We start from the raw sequence: 15,606 nt of genomic DNA, 5'->3' as shown, positions 1-15,606 counted from the left end.
TGGCAGTCCAGTGGTTAAGACTCCAGGCTTCCAGTGCAGGGTGCACAGGTTCAATTCCTAGTCAGGGAACTAAGAGCCTACATGCCACATGGTGTAGCCAAAAAATAAAATTAAATTAAATTTTAAAAAAAAGGAAGACACAACCTCATATTCATTCACTGGAATGGCAACGTGAGGAAAAGCTGACTTTTTTTTCTTGCTGCTGAATTAGCCATTCTGAAAAGCTGACTTTTTTTTCTTGCTGCTGAATTAGCCATTCTGAAACTATCTCCCTCCAGAGTTCTCATGATGCAACATAATTTTTTCCTGACATTTGAACCTCTCCTGGTATGGCTTTCTTTTAATCATAAGCCAAAGCACCCTAACTGATATAAACTTAGTCTCAACCTCACTTGAAACACTGGGCAAACAACTCATGTCCCTCCAGACATGCCACCAACAGCCTCATCTTTGTGTTCTTATTGTACTTTAAATATCCTTCCCTCCAGGCCCCCATCTCAGATTCCTGGCTGGCAGGTTGTTGGTCACCCTTAAAAGCCCAGGTTAATTACCACTGTTTCTCCTATAGCTTCTTCAATCCTTGACTTCAGATGAACTTAATTTCTCCTCTTCCATGTTCCCATAAACCGCACTCCAAATCTCCATTTTTAGCTCTTTCTTCCTGGAACTTCATTTGTGAGTCTATCTTCCCAGTTGTATGCTCCACACACACAAACTATATCCTAGTTCCTAGATTCCCGGGGATCTCTGATTTTCCAGCAGAGGTTTGCAGAAGTCAATCAGTGTCTTGGTCATTGTCCATGACCTCCAGACTCCCCACCTGTTAAAGAATCCTGAGTAGAATTCAGACGAGAGACAGAAAGAGGGATTCAAGGACATTTTGAGCCTCCTTCTAGCTCTGTGACAATTTTAAGACTCCCAGATCATAGGAAGCACAATAATAGAAAACCATCTGAAGATTGTTTGCTAATGATCCAGAGAGCTACATTCATTTATTTATTCATTTATCTCTACAGCGATTTACTGTGCATTTACTACTCTGTGCCAGGCATTGTGCTAAGCATTAGGATTATCATGGAAAACAAGACAATTGGCCAAGCCTTCATGAAACTCAACCACTGATTGGAAAGAGAGATCCCAAAAAAACATGTGATAAACGGTATGAAAAGCTAGGAGCATATACCTAGAAGTGGAATTGCTAGATCATAAGGTAGTTCTACTATTAATTTTTTGAGGAACCTCTATACCGTTTTTCATAGTGGCTGTACCAATTCACATTCCCACCAACAGCACACAAAGAAATGTTCCTTTTCATCCACATCCTCCCCAACACCTGTTATCCTTGTCTTAATGATAATAATCATCTTAACAGGTATGAGATGTTATCTCATTGTGGTTTTGATTTGCATTTCCCTGATGATTAGTGATGCTGAGCAGCATTTCATATGCCTGTTGGCCATTTGTATGTCTTCTTTTGATAAATATCTATTCAGGTCCTGTGGCCATTTTTTTTAATTGGACTATTTGGGGTTTTGCTACTGACTTGTATGAGTTCCTTATATATTGTGAAATACTAACACGTTATCAAATACATGGTTGGCAAATAGTTTCTCCCATTCTGTAGGTTGCCTTTCACTCTTTCACTCTGCTGATTATTTCCTTTGCTGTGCAGGAGTTTCTTAGTTGAATGCAATCTCACTTGTCTATTTTGGTTTTTGTTGCCTGAGTTTCTGGTATCACATACAAAATATCACTACTTAGACCTTAACTACTGCACAATTGCACTCATTTCACATGCTAGTAAAGTAATGCTCAAAATTCTCCAAGCCAGGCTTCAGCAATACGCGAACCGTGAACTTCCAGATGTTCAAGCTGGTTTTAGAAAAGGCAGAGGAACCAGAGATTAAATTGCCAATATCCGCTGGATCATTGAAAAAGCAAGAGAGTTCCAGAAAAACATCTATTTCTGCTTTATTGACTATGTCAAAGCCTTTGACTGTGTGGATCACAATAAACTGTGGAAAATTCTGAAAGAGATGGGAATACCAGACCATCTGACCTGTCTCTTGAGAAACCTGTATGCAGGTCAGGAAGCAACAGTTAGAACTGGACATGGAACAACAGACTGGTTCCAAATAGGAAAAGGAGTGCATCAAGGCTGTATATTGTCACCCTGCTTATTTAACTTATATGCAGAGTACATCATGAGAAACGCTGGGCTGGAAGAAACACAAGCTGGAATCAAGATTGCCGGGAGGAATATCAATAACCTCAGATGTGCAGATGACACCACCCTTATGGCAGAAAGTGAAGAAGAACTAAAGAGCCTCTTGATGAAGGTGAAAGAGGAGAGTGAAAAAGTTGGCTTAAAGCCCAACGTTCAGAAAACTAAGATCATGGCATCTGGTCCCATCACTTCATGGCAAATAGATGGGGAAAACAGTGGAAACAGTGTCAGCCTTTATTTTTTTGGGCTCCAGAATCACTGCTGATGGTGACTGCAGCCATGAAATTAAAAGACGCTTACTCCTTGGAAGGAAGGTTATGGCCAACCTAGATAGCATATTTAAAAGCAGAGACATTACTTTGCCAACAAAAGTCCATCTAGTCAAGGCTATGGTTTTTCCAGTGGTCATGTATGGATGTGAGAGTTGGATGGTGAAGAAAGCTGAGCGCCGAAGAATTGATGCTTTTGAACTGTGGTGTTGGAGAAGACTCTTGAGAGTCCCTTGGACTGCAAGGAGATCCAATCAATCCATCCTAAAAGAGATCAATCCTGGGTGTTCATTGGAAGGTCTGATGTTGAAGCTGAAACTCCAATTCTTTGGCCACCTCATGCGAAGGGTTGACTTATTGGAAAAGACCCTAATGCTGGGTAGGATTGAGGGCGGGAGGAGAAGGGGACGACAGAGGATGAGATGGATGGATGGCATCACCGACTCGATGGACATGGGTTTGGGTGGACTCCGGGAGTTGGTGATGGACTGGGAGGCCTGGCGTGTTGCAATTCATGGGGTCGCAAAGAGTCGGACATGACTGAGCGACTGAACTGAACTGAATTTGCTGTGGGGACAAGCTTCGGTTAGCCTGGAGGCAGGAATACTAGCTAGATGGAAGAGGATGGTGGTGAAGTATTTGAAGGTGGAAAGAACAGAAGCCCACAGCACATCCACCAGAATTTAGAACACCGCAAAAACAGTTGTAAGTCACTTCTCCTATCTGAGCAGACACAGAAGCACACACAAGATTCTACACTCTAACGATAGTCTTACTCAAAGAAAGTTTCAAGAACCTTGCCACATGTTCTATGGGGCAGTTAGAATTATTGTACTTGATCAAATACATTTAGAAATACTGAGTTAGCCAAAATGAAGCAGATGTCTTTACTGCAGGGCATCTGAAAACCTTTGATATGCGACTGTGAATTTGCTAAAAAGAAGATACAATATGTGACATTTTTCACATGTAGTTGAATATGAACTGCTTCTCCTTCAGTCTTTCCCACCTCAGGAGATGGTGCCTTAATCCATTCTGACCAAAATTCCTCTTTTCCTCATCCAACACAAGTCCTGTAGGCTCAACTTTCAAAATAGATGCCAAATGCAACCACTTCTAGCCACCTTCATTGCAACCCTCTGGTTCAAACCACCATCATATCTCCTCTGGATCCTTTGAACACTTCATAAGTCAGCTCCAGGCTCCCACTCCTGCTCCCTATAGTCTATTCTACTCACAGCAACCAGAGTGATCCTTCTGAAATGTAAGTTGGATCATGTCATTTTCCTGCTTAAAACCATCCAACGGTTTCTTATCTCGTTCAGATGAACATTCCGATGCTTTATTATGGCTCCTGAACACTGTGAGATCCGGCCCTGCCACCAGGCTGACCCTCTCTCTCTGCTTAAGGGGGGAGCCACATTCCCCCCTCCTGTTCCATGAATCCACCAAGCGCATTCCCATCTCAGGGTTCACTTGCTGGTGCCTCTGCGTGGCAGACTCTTTCTCCAGATCTACACAGGACTTGCTTCTTCTCATCATTCAGGTCACCATAGATAGAGGGAATTTGCCTCATTTTTTACTGGGTTCTCATCATTTAGAATAGTGCCAGGCACATGACAGGAGCTCAGAAGGTACTGAATGAACGAGTAAATTTATATTTGAATAGCATGGCACCCAATGACTCAAGATTTCAGGAGCATATTTGGCTGGATAAATGTGATAAAATTTCTTTCCTCTTGCCATTTCCCAGGTAAGAAGAAAAAAGAACCCAAATAAATAAAAACAAGTTACTGTTCTTCCCTTTGATGTGCTGAAACTATTTCTTCACAACAGCTTCAGTTCATTTTACAGGGAGAAAAAAGAACAGCCTGACTTCTGCAGGTTAATCTAAAGCTCCAATATTGGCTGACAAATGATGGATGCTACATAACAGCCCTCGTCTGGCTTGTGTCTTTGGCACAAAGCTCAATAAATATTGGCGGGAAGGGACAGGAATGGAGGGAGAGCTGATCTATCAGTAAAAAGGTCTTGGTTATTGGCTATAAAGTCCAATCCTTGGTCCCAGTTGTTTCATACCAACCCTCAAGTAGATCAAATTGGTTGGTTCTAAAGGAAATGAACTCTGAATAATCATTGGAAGGACAGATGCTGAAGCTGAAGCTCCAACAACTTTGGCCGCCTGTTTCGAAGAGCCGACTCACCGGAAAAGACCCTGATGCTGGGAAAGATTAAAGGCGGGAGGAGAAGGGGACGACAGAGGACAAGATGGTTGGATGTCATCACCAAATCAATGGACATGAGTTTGAGAAAACTCCAGGAGATGGTGAAGGATAGGGAAGCCTGGTGAGCTGCAGTCCATGGGGTCACAGAGAGTCAGACATGACTTATCGACTGGACATCAATAACAACCCTCAGTATTTTCCAGGTGCCTGTGAAGATTCCAGCACCGCGCTAAGCCCAAAAGAACACAGGAGAAGACAAAGAGAAGATCCTCAAGGAACGTACAGGTTGGATCAGGCATCAAGCAGAGGTTAGAAGCAAAATTCAAATCCCAACACAGTCTAATCCTAATCCAAGCACAGTCATCTCTCTCCTGTGAATGATCTCTTGCTAGTTTGGAAGGCTTTGGGCAAATTATAATCTTTTTGAGCTTGTTTGTTTATCTGTAAGAGGGAAATATTAATCTTTGGCTCAAAAACTCATTGCAAGAATTTAATATGCACAAATATCACTGTGCTTAGCATAATTTGGCACATACAAGTTTCAAAATGATCAGCTATTAACATTAATAACATTATGGATGTCCAAAGCCTCAGTTTCCACACCTTTAACATGAGGGTAGTGGGTTGTTCATGGGTTTTTTATGGGTATTAAGTAAGTAGTTCTCAATCTTTGCTACATCTTAGAATCACCCTTGTTTTTGCTCAGTCACTAAGTTGTGTCTGATTCTGCAACCCCATGGACCTACAGCATGCCACACTCTCTTGTCCTCCACTACCTCCAGGAGTTTGCTCAAATTCATGTCAGTTGAGTCAGTAATGCTATTTAACCATCTCATCCTCTGCTGCACTCTTCTCCTTTTGCCTTCAATCTTCCCAGCATCAGGGTCTTTTCCAATGAGATGGCTGTTCAGCTTCAGCAAAGCTCCTAACACTAGGCTGCCACCCCCACCCCCGTTACTCCTAATTGCATCATAATCTCTGAGGGTGGGGATCAGGCATCAGTATTGTTTAGCTCCCTGTGCAATTACAATGTGCAGCCAAATATGAGAACCAGTGGACTAAATTAGCAAAATCACATTTGTAAGTACATGGTAGACGTTAAATGTCTTTCTTCTACTCCTCCAATGACTCTGGGAGAATGAGTTCCTCATGAGATCTGAGATCTTTGCCACTTCTATGATTATATAAACAGAAATGACAAAGCTTTTAGAAATCAAATAAGATATAACTGCATAGACCAAGATCAGTTATGCAAATTATATTCAAATCAACAGCTAGTTATGCAAATGCTCTTGTGGCCCTTCTAACTATGTTATAAGCCCAGATGAAGCCCCAGGAAGACTCTGGTGGAAATACATGCCTTAAATGACAGATACAAAGAGAGAAAGCTACTGTCTCAATAGCAGATGTTCCCAAAACAAGGCAGCTCGCCTGAGTCGAAGAAAACAGTCTTGGGAAAGAGAAGAAAGGGTAGGTTTTGGCTCTAATCAAGTAGATGATCTTTAGTAGTTGTGTTAGTCGCTCAGTCGTATCTGACACTTTGCAACCCCATGGACTGTAGCCCACCAGGCTCCTCTGTCCATGGGATTCTCCAGGCAAGAATACTGGAGTGGGTTGCCATTCCTTTCTCCAGGGGATCTTCCTGACCCAGGGCTCGAACCGAGGTCTCCTGTATTGCAGGCAGATTCTTTACCATCGGAGCTATAGGCAAGTCCAGATGATTTTATTGGGGTTTAATGATCTTAAAACTAGACACTATCTCTTCCTGTTTCAAGAAACACATTTGCAAGGTCTGCTGCAGGAGGAAAGTAAATGAGCAATACCAATAATACAGGTGTTTTTACCTTGCTTTTCTTCTGTGGGTTTAGAGGCACTTTATAAATATTAGTTAATTAAGCCACCCAACAGGTTTACAAAGAATATACTATCATCCTCATCCTTCAGATGGATGAAACCACCCTTATTGAAAGACAGGGCTAATCTGTTAGTCTTGGCAATTCTCACAGCTGAATGGATGCGGTTGGTGAGGGGGCTCTCTTCCTCTGTACTCATTTATTCACACAGTCATTCATCCTGCAGGCATTCCTTGAGGGCCTACTATGGGAAAGGGTGGGGTGGGGATAAAACCACTTACTGGGCTTAGTGGGGAAATACTAGACTCTGAAGACAAGGATCGTGTCTAGTCTTACCTGCATGCTTAAGATCTAGAGCAGTGCCAAGCACATAGTAAGTGTTCACTGCACGTGGGTTTAAAAATGCAATGAACACAAATGAGTGAGACACAAGTCCTGCTAAACACACACAGTCTGAGGGAGGGTGGAAGGGAGGGACCCATGTTTCATGCCTTACTCCCCCTCCCTTAATAATAACAACTGCTAGTTATTCTATGCCAGGGACCAGGGTAAGTGCTTTAGACACAACAGCTCAATGAACTCTAAGAAAAACCCTAAAAGGCCAGAACTGTTAGCCTCATTGGAGAGAGGAAGGAATTGAGACCTAAAGAGGTATTGATGGAAGACAGTAGAGAATCACGATTTCAAACCATGAGCTCTAGAATCCTAGCTCTGCTCCAAATACTAAGCCCTGATACCAGTGACTGTGAACTTACTTGGAAATAGAGTCTTTTAATTTAAAAAGTTAAATTAAGGATCTCCAGATGACATCATCCTGGAGTTAGGCTGTGACTGAAATCCTCGTAAGAGATCGGAGAGGGAGACTGGAGACACAGAGAGGAAGTCATGTGAAGACAGGGACAGAGCCTGGAGTGATAAGCCCCCCACCCCAACCCCACACCAAAGGAAAGGCAAGGAATACCAGCAGTCATCAGAAGCTAGAGAGAGGCAGGGGATAGATCCTCCCTCAGAGTCTCCAGGAAGAACAGACCCTAAGGACACCTTGATTTCATCCTGTGTGTGTGCTCAGTCACTCAGTTATATCTGACTCTTTGCAACGCTATGGACTGTAGCCCACCAGTCTCCTCTGTCCATGGGATTTCTCCAGGCAAGAATACTGGGGTGGGTTGCCATTTCCTCTTCCAGGGGATCTTCCCAACCCGGAGATCGAAATCGCAACGCCTGCACCTCCTGCACTGGCAGGCAGATTCTTTACCACTGAGCCACATGGGAAGCCACTCGATTTCAGACTTCTGGCCTAAACAACTGTGCAAGAATAAATTCCTGTGTCCTCAGCCGCGAAGTTTTTAGTAATGTGTTATGACAGCAACCCTGAGAAACTAACAAAAATCCCTACAAACTTCAACTCAAGCACCTTCTCCTTTCTTTTTCTTTCTTTTTAAAATTTTAATTATTACAAAATGCCTCTAGCCTATTAAAAGAAAAAAAGAAAAAACGACAGACACAAAGATAATGAGCACCACGGACTCATCACCCACCTTGGGAAATGAAGCTGTACATACACTAATGAAGGCTCAAAGGCACCTCCACCCAAGTCCACTCTCTCCCAACAGGAAATCACACCCCTGAATTTGGAGTTAATCATTCCCTTATGCACTTTTATACCTTTACTACATATGTATAAATTCCTAAATAACAAATAGAATTATTTTGCCTGTTTCTAAACAGTCTCTAAAATGGTGCCCTAGAATACGTATCCTTCAACTTGAATTTTAACTCGATGTTGTTTTTGAGATACATGTTGATTCATGTGGTTCAAATTCACTTATTTTCACTGCTCCACTGTATGCATATATCACAAATGCACTGATACATTTTCATGTGGATAGGTCTTTAGGGTTGCTATTTTTGCTTTTGTTTTGCTTTTTCCAAAAAAAATTTTTTTGTTGTTATTACAAACAATGCATCAGTGAGCCTTCCTGCTTCCTTGTGTGTAAGAATTTCTCCAGGGTTCTGTTTCTCAAAGTGTGGCTGGAGACCCACCAGTGAATAATGAAATCATTTCAGTGGCTTTGTGGTCAACACAGCTATTTTTTGTTTTCTTTTTTTGGCAGAAGACAAAATATTAAAGTGCATCATATGGCAAGAATAAGTATTGCTTCATAAAACTTCTGCATCAATTATAGATAACTGTATACTGGGTTGCCATCTGAAATGTGTTATTTTACTGGCAGAGCTAATAGAAAGTTCAGGAAGCAGTTCCCTTGGGCCTTGCTACTCAAAGTTTGGCCCACGCATCAGTACCACCTGGGGGCCAGCCAGATTTACAGAACCACAGGCCCCATTCAGGATCCATTGAGCTCTGCATTTTGGTAAGATCCCCAGGTTCTTCATCGCTCCAGTAAAGTCTGAGGAGCAATTCTCTAGGGATATACCAATAAGGACAGCAGTCCCCAACCTTTTGGGCACCAGGGACCGGAAAACAATTTTTCCGTGGACTGGTAGGAGGTGTGGTTCAGGCAGTAATTCCAATGATGAGGAGCAGCAGACGAAGCTTCACTCGCTCACCCCTCCTACCCTCACAGCCACTCACCTCCTGCTGTGCAGTCCAGTTCCTAACAGGCCATGGGACCAGTACGGGTCCTCGGCCCGAAGGTTGGGGACCTCTGAACAAGGGGATAAGCTGAATCATAGAATGCGCCATGTTTATTTAGCTTTACTAGATATTTCAAAAATGCTATCCAAAGTATTGATATTAAGAAGCACCTTTAAAGATCTGCTTTCTGTGGTAGAGTTCCTAGTAAGTCTTCATTTGATCAAAGCATTCTGCAGCTACAAATTTTTTATTTTTATTTCCTAAATCACAGTCTGTTGCTGCTTTCCTGCAACTTCCTTCTTCTCTATTCCTCCTGGCTGCCTACAGAGGAGTGAGGGAAGTCTGGATCAACAAGGCCCCCTTCTGGGAGAACAGGGCTTCACTTGAACACAGAGCAAGAGGGACAGCTGCCAACACATGGAACCACCTGAGATGTTTACATATCACATCCTGGAGAGACACCAGCCCCATGAGAACACTACAGGCCCCATCTTGGCAGCTCCCGGCTTTCCTGAGGCTAAGGGAAGGCTGCAGCCTTTTTCAATGAAGCTGACATTGTTCCCTGGCTAGAGCAGCCCTGCTCCTGGATGCAAAGTTTAATACGATTTTTTCACTCGAGTAACCAAAGCATTTCTGATGCATTGCTTTTCATGAGGTCCTGGCAGTGTATCAGCTGAGCCATTTCCTCAGGCCTCTCCTACTTTCTGCTCCAGTTCACACTTCCTTTTCCTGGGGTTTCAATGCCTCACTTACTACCCAGCATCCACTTCCTTATGCAGAGTCGATGTAACAATATACCTCTGTGCTGACAGCCATGCTCACTAAGGGTCCACCATAAGCCTGGAGCTGTGCTGGGGACCTCCCCCACCCCACAGAGACACACAATTATCCCCATTTCACGCCTGAGATCATCATTCCAAGATGCACATTGTCAGACTGACGGAATTGGAGTGGGTTCTGGAATCAATGGCATCTCAGTGCCATATGACAGATGGCAGTGATGGACATCCCCTGAGAACTAGAGAACTTGGTTGGTTTTCCTCATGGTCTGAGCAGACAACTGCAGCTTCCCAATATTGCAGTCAGCCCGTCCCATCAGAATGACAAGCATATAAGCACGGAACATGAGTTCTGGCTGTTGTCTGAGGATCTTCCTTTGGTACTTTCTGGTAAGACCAAGAAAGCACCAGCACTAAAACTTGCAGAATGGGGTTCAGGGTCTTGAATGAAAACCCTGGAGTCCAGAATGGAGTCCTCCTTAAGAACTGCTCTTGAGAGCAGGACATGGTTACTATTGAGCATAACAAAGCCCCCAAAACAATACTTAAAACAACAGCAATCCTTTACTTTGTTCCTGGATCTGTGGGTTGGCTGGGCTAATCCAGGCAGCTTTCAATTGGGAATATCTCATGCTCTTGCATTCATTGTAGTTGATGCCCAGTCACCTCAGAGATTTCTTCACTCACACGTCAAGCACCTGGGCTGGGGAGACTCAGACAATTGAGGGCAGAAACACCTCTTCTTCTTGATGTGGTCCCTCTACATGGTACCTGCAGGATGGCCATACTTGGGGAAGAAAGTTCCCAGACTGAGTATCCCAAGAGAAACCAGCAGAGGTTGCCTTTCTATTCTAATCTAACCTTGGAAGTCACACAGTGTCACCTCCACTGCACTGTTTACCCAGCGACCACAAAGGCCAGATGAAAGGACAGGAAACAGACTGCACCTCTTGAAAGGAGGTGTCAAATCATGTGTGGACATGTTTTAAAACCCGTACAGTCTGCCCACATGGCACAAATTATACACATACAACACAAACCCACCTACTCCCAATGACCCCTGAAAATCTCTCCTAGAAGCATTAAACTCAGCTCAGGATCCGGTCGGGCTTTCCCAATGGCTCAGAGGTAAAGAACCATCTGCAATGCAGGACACAGGTTCAATCCTTGGTCAGGACGATTCCCTGGAGTAGGAAACGGCACCCTACTCCAGTACTCTTGCCTGGAAAATCCCATAGATAGGGAGCCTGGCAGGCTACAGTCAATGGGGTCACAAAGAGTCAGACATGACTGAGCATGCATGCACGTGTTCACTCAGGATGCTGTCATCTAAATCAAGTCTAAGTGTGGGTCCAGCTTCTTGCATGAAATTCAACAAGTATACTTTCTCTTTATCTGAAGACCTGTGGACTAAAAAGCCAGAGTATCTTCCCTCAACACACCCAACCACCACAGTGAGCCAAGCAGACTGCTATAGACCTTTTCACTAAAAAGCAAGGAAGTGGGAGCCACTCAATAGTCCACAGAAATTCTGAAACCCAATAGGGTATATGTTGCCAGTGCCTTGATTAGGGCTCAGTCCAACTGCCTGGAATGTACCCAGTCAGGATCATGGGTTTTATTGGGGATTCCAGAAACTCTGCCCCCCAAAACTGCCCAAGTCAGCAAGTTCCATAGGAGTCTATCAGTGAGATCACCTTCCTGCCAAAGCAGTCTTTAATGATAATTCTTTCTCCTTTTCCTCATTTCTAATGTTTTTTAGTACATTTTCCCTAAAATCCACATTGTGATTTTTTTCAGTTGTATCACAAAGGTTGGGACACATCCCTAGTGGTTGGTTAACAGGAGCAAGAAGCAGAATGCATGAGATGATCGAGGGATCATTCTCTGGTGAATTGGGAGGGTGACAGGAAGATTCAGGGTAACAAAATTTTGCACAGTACCTACTATGGGCCAGGTATCAGATGAATGAACCAGTACACAGCACAATGTTTAGCATGCAATAGGTATTCAAAAATTCTTATTAAAAGAAGGAAGGAAAGGAGGGAGGGAATGAGGGAGGAAGAAAGGGAGAGGGGAAGAGAGGGAATTGGGAGGGAGCCCATGCCCTCAGGGAAAAATGGACTTATAAACAAATCTTTGCAATAGCATAGAGGAAGGGGCACCTAATTTAGCATGAAAGAAAAGTTACAACAAACAGAAGCAACAGCAGATGCAGAGGCATTTTCACATCCAATTATCCACCCTATAAGGTAAGCAGAGAGCATGTCATTCTGCTCCATACATAGATGAGGAAACTGGGGTTCAGAGTCACGTTTCTTGCTCAAGGACACATACCCAACAACTGGCAGCCCAGAAGTAGGATTCATGCCTCCTGACTTCTAATCCAAGTCTTGCTCCCAGTAAATGAATCAATATTTATTGCTACAAGCAATGCCATAACCCTTCAGAGATCCCAAGAACGGAGACATCTCCCCTCTCATCAAAGTAGCACCCAACGATAGTAGTCAAGAGCTCAGCCCCCAGAATCAGACTGTCACTTACTGGATGTATGGTGTTGAGATCATTATTTCATCTGTCTGAACCTCAGTTTTATATATGAAAGAGGGCAGTAATAACATAAACCCCTAGTAGACCTCTCATCTTTTATCTCTCCTTTCCAGGACTCAGTCCCCCTCTTCTGGTAAGAATATGTACTTTTTTCGTTTGGAAAATCACTACTTCCCCATTCTCAGTCCATATGTTTCAGATAAAGTTAAACACACTCCCAGCTCCAGATGTGGGCACATGACCAAGGTCTGGCCAATCAGAGTAGTCCACCCCCGAGCACGTGACCAAGGTCTGGCCAATCAGAACCAGGCCACAGTGACTGGTTTAGAAACTAACAAAGGACCTCAGTTGGTCCAAGGAGACACGATTATGGTATGGACCACTGGAAAAGAGAACCTGTCTTCCCAGTGGGTTTGCTGAACTGATCACTGGCACCTCTGTAACTTTTAGAAGGTCAATCTGCCATCGCTGAAGGAAAAGGAATGGAGAAGCTGCTTGAGAGTGAAGCCAACAAAGAAGAAAACAGTGGAAAAGATGGACAGAAACCACTGACATTATATAAACTCCTAGATCCACGCTGTTCCTGATTCCCCCTCAACTTTGTCACTTCCTGAGCCAAAAAGTTATTTTCCCCTCAAGTCGTGTTGCCTCGGTTTTTCTGATACTTGTTTAAAAAAAAAATAAACAGGAATCTTAGGATGTGATAACAGGAGACAATGTTCATGGGGCACTTAGCACAGAGCCTTGCACATAGGAAGTGCTCAATAAATGACTCATTATTTTATTATCCCTGGACTGAACCAATCCATCACCCTCAAAATTATTAGCAGAGCAGTGGCCATGACCCTGAGGATGGAGCTACTGACAGCCTGTGCATTCACTTACTTCTCCCTCACTGCCTCTCAGTGCAGAAAGCCCCAATGCCAGATGGCTTGGGAAGATAGTGACAGATGAAAGCTGGTGCAGCAAAGGTGGGCAGCAGCTCCTGATGAATAGAGAGGCCATCGGAGGGGTGAGAAATGGGTAGAGAGGAGGCAGTTAGAGACTAAATGAGCCCAAGGGACTTCTGAACCTCCAGACCTCCAGATGCTGGTGAGTCATTCTTGGCATGGGTAGGTACCCAGGACTCTCTGGACCCAGTGACCTCATGCCAACCTCATCCATCTAGCAGGAGCCTGAGGCAGCCCCTCTGGCATCCCTGCTGCTTGTGCTCTGTGCCGAATCATCTCCTCACTTGTTTCTGCACAGTGAGGTTTCAGAACATTGCTGAGGGCTGTAAGGGCATTGCCATGATAGCTACTGTCTGGGCAGAAAAACACAGGAGGTATGGGAGACTGCTTCTTGGTTTCTCCTCCTCAATCCTGACCAGGATAAGAACAGGTGCCCATGCCTGCCCTTGCTCTTGCCCCCTCTCCTTCACGCCTCCTTCACCTCCTTCTGCTCCAGACAGCTGTTATTGTCCCCCACTATAATGGGCCCTAGATCCCCTTGCATCCCTTTTACCACTCCTGTACATCCCTGAGCTTCTATGAACTGTGCTGCCAAAGCCCCACACACGTGACTTTCAGAGCACGGTCCTTGAGAAACTGTTGCTCCCCATTTAGAGATCCAGAAGTCCCTGGGGATTCACACCCATGGAAGCCCATGGCCAGTGGCTGGTTCATGGGTACAAATATCCAATTCCTGTGCCCGAGGTAGGATATACTCCACAGTATAATTTACATCCAGAGCTTCCCATAGGATCAGGTTAAGGCTAGGACTTCACCTCAAATCCCACCCATAGTTGACTTCCTCCCTCTTTCTTTAGCCTGATTTCCTCACTCCCTCACCAGTTTCTCCTATAAGCATTTCTTAATAAATTCCTCACACACAAATCCTCATCTCTAGTCTGCTCCTGGGAGAACACACCTGTCCAGCACTCATTCCTCTTCTTCTAATAAAAGGATATAGATTTTCCTTTGGAGAAATCGCCCTCTCTCACTCTTAGTTCCTCTAGTTTGTTTAAAGCTGATGACCTCACCTCCCAGCTTAATGGAGAGACATGGCCCAGACTCGGAGATTCCAGTTATTTCATTCACTCATGACCTCAGTGATTGTTTCAGGGATGGGCACATAACCCAAGTTGGTTCAGTGGGACTCAAGACCATGGATTTTGCCGTAACTATAAGGAAAAAGATCTTGTTCTACTAGGTTTGTGAGTCGTGTATTGAGTTTTGAGCTATTGGGGACTATCTTGCCATCAGGAGAAGAAGGCCCTCATGGGAGTGAAGTCAACATGATAGAAAGTAGAGATGAGAGGAGTACGGAATGGGACCAGGTCATGATCTCATATGAACACCTGGATCCAGCTGTACCTGAAGACCTAACTGATGGATTTTAAGTTTCTGAGGTTTCAGAGTCTCAATCTGTACCCCATACTGCTTTGGTAATAACATTCATTTACTGAGCACCAAGAGGTACCAGGCACCGTGCTAAGTACTTTCTACACATCATTTCTAATTCTCACAAGACCATTGCAGATATTATTATTTCCCATCTATAGAAGCAGAAACTGAGGTTCAGAAAAGTGCAACATCAGTCCCAAAGTCATGTGGCAGAGCTGGGACTTGAATCCAGGTCTGTGCAGCCTCTCTACCAAGTCAACATTCAATCAATGCTCTTTGATTTAAATCAACTTAATTTTCCAACCTCTCCAAAACAAACATGTAGGACATGGATAGAGTAAGTTTGGCCCACTCAACCATGAAGTTTACCATCTCCTCAGAACTATGTCAGCAACACTGACCTAAGCACATCATCTGCTCCAAAAACACCTCCTACCTCATTCCTCGCAGGGCCCATATATCTGCCCTGGGGGCTAGTCCTTTCCTTGACTCTCAAATGCTTTTTGCTCTCCACACAATCCCTATGAAATAGGAGCCATTATTATCCCCATCATTCAGATGAGGACACTAGGATTCAGGGAGGTGAAGTCACTTGTTCCAGATCACACAGGTGCTTTAGCAAAAATCAAGATCCTGGAGAAAAGAGACTGAGTGGGACTGTGTCTTCATCCCCTTCGAACTTACAGAAAAGGAAACAGTAAATGCTTGCTGTATGCGTGCATA

The 15,606-nt window shown here is 44.0% G+C and overlaps 1 protein-coding gene across 2 annotated transcripts in view; it reads right to left on the bottom strand.

Annotated features, from left to right (window-relative positions):
• The window catches only part of SUDS3 (SIN3A corepressor complex component SDS3), a 161,313-nt gene that overhangs the window by 20,258 nt on the left and 125,449 nt on the right, over nt 1-15,606 (bottom strand). The gene's annotated exons all lie outside the window — the stretch shown is intronic.

Source organism: Giraffa tippelskirchi, chromosome 11, assembly GCF_054371585.1.
Source record: "Giraffa tippelskirchi isolate mGirTip1 chromosome 11, T2T-mGirTip1v1.2.pri, whole genome shotgun sequence".
NCBI lineage: Eukaryota > Metazoa > Chordata > Mammalia > Artiodactyla > Giraffidae > Giraffa > Giraffa tippelskirchi.
Note: the sequence above shows the minus strand (reverse complement) of the source record. Positions and strands in the feature narration are given on the sequence as shown.